This window comes from Bison bison, unplaced genomic scaffold (assembly GCF_000754665.1).
Source record: "Bison bison bison isolate TAMUID 2011002044 unplaced genomic scaffold, Bison_UMD1.0 scf7180017864178, whole genome shotgun sequence".
In the NCBI taxonomy this organism is placed as follows: domain Eukaryota; kingdom Metazoa; phylum Chordata; class Mammalia; order Artiodactyla; family Bovidae; genus Bison; species Bison bison.
The window spans coordinates 1,675,887-1,676,278 of record NW_011494750.1 but is presented as its reverse complement, the minus strand read 5'-3'; the positions used below and the strand labels follow the sequence as shown (position 1 = coordinate 1,676,278).

General features: G+C 62.2%; 1 protein-coding gene across 1 annotated transcript in view; it reads right to left on the bottom strand.

The window, feature by feature from the left end:
• The window catches only part of ZNF408 (zinc finger protein 408), a 14,298-nt gene that overhangs the window by 8,951 nt on the left and 4,955 nt on the right, over positions 1 to 392 (bottom strand). The gene's annotated exons all lie outside the window — the stretch shown is intronic.

Here is a 392-nt window from a genome sequence, read left to right as displayed (position 1 = left end):
CAGGCACCTCGAGGAGTTCCCAGGGAGGCGGGCAGAACAAGCCCCCTGTGGGCTGACAGGAAAACTTCACAGAAGATCCGTAAGTGGTTCACCTTATTGAGGGTCTTGGGGAACAATGTGGTTGTCTGGAAACAGGAAGGGAAGTCCCTGACCTGCTTGTCACAGACTGGCCTCTATCGGGAGCCCAGAGAGGACGCACACCCACGCTCAGACACCCGAGCCCCTCTCAGAGCTCTGTGGGGTAAGGCGAGGCTGTCGGCTGCCCGTCCCCACCTCCATCACCCCCGCCCAGGTGCTGAAGCCCAGGCCCTTGTGGATGAGCACCAGGCCGGGGGCAGGGCCCGGCTCCTCAGGCGCCACAAAGCACTTCTCCTGGCTCTGGGAAATGGTGA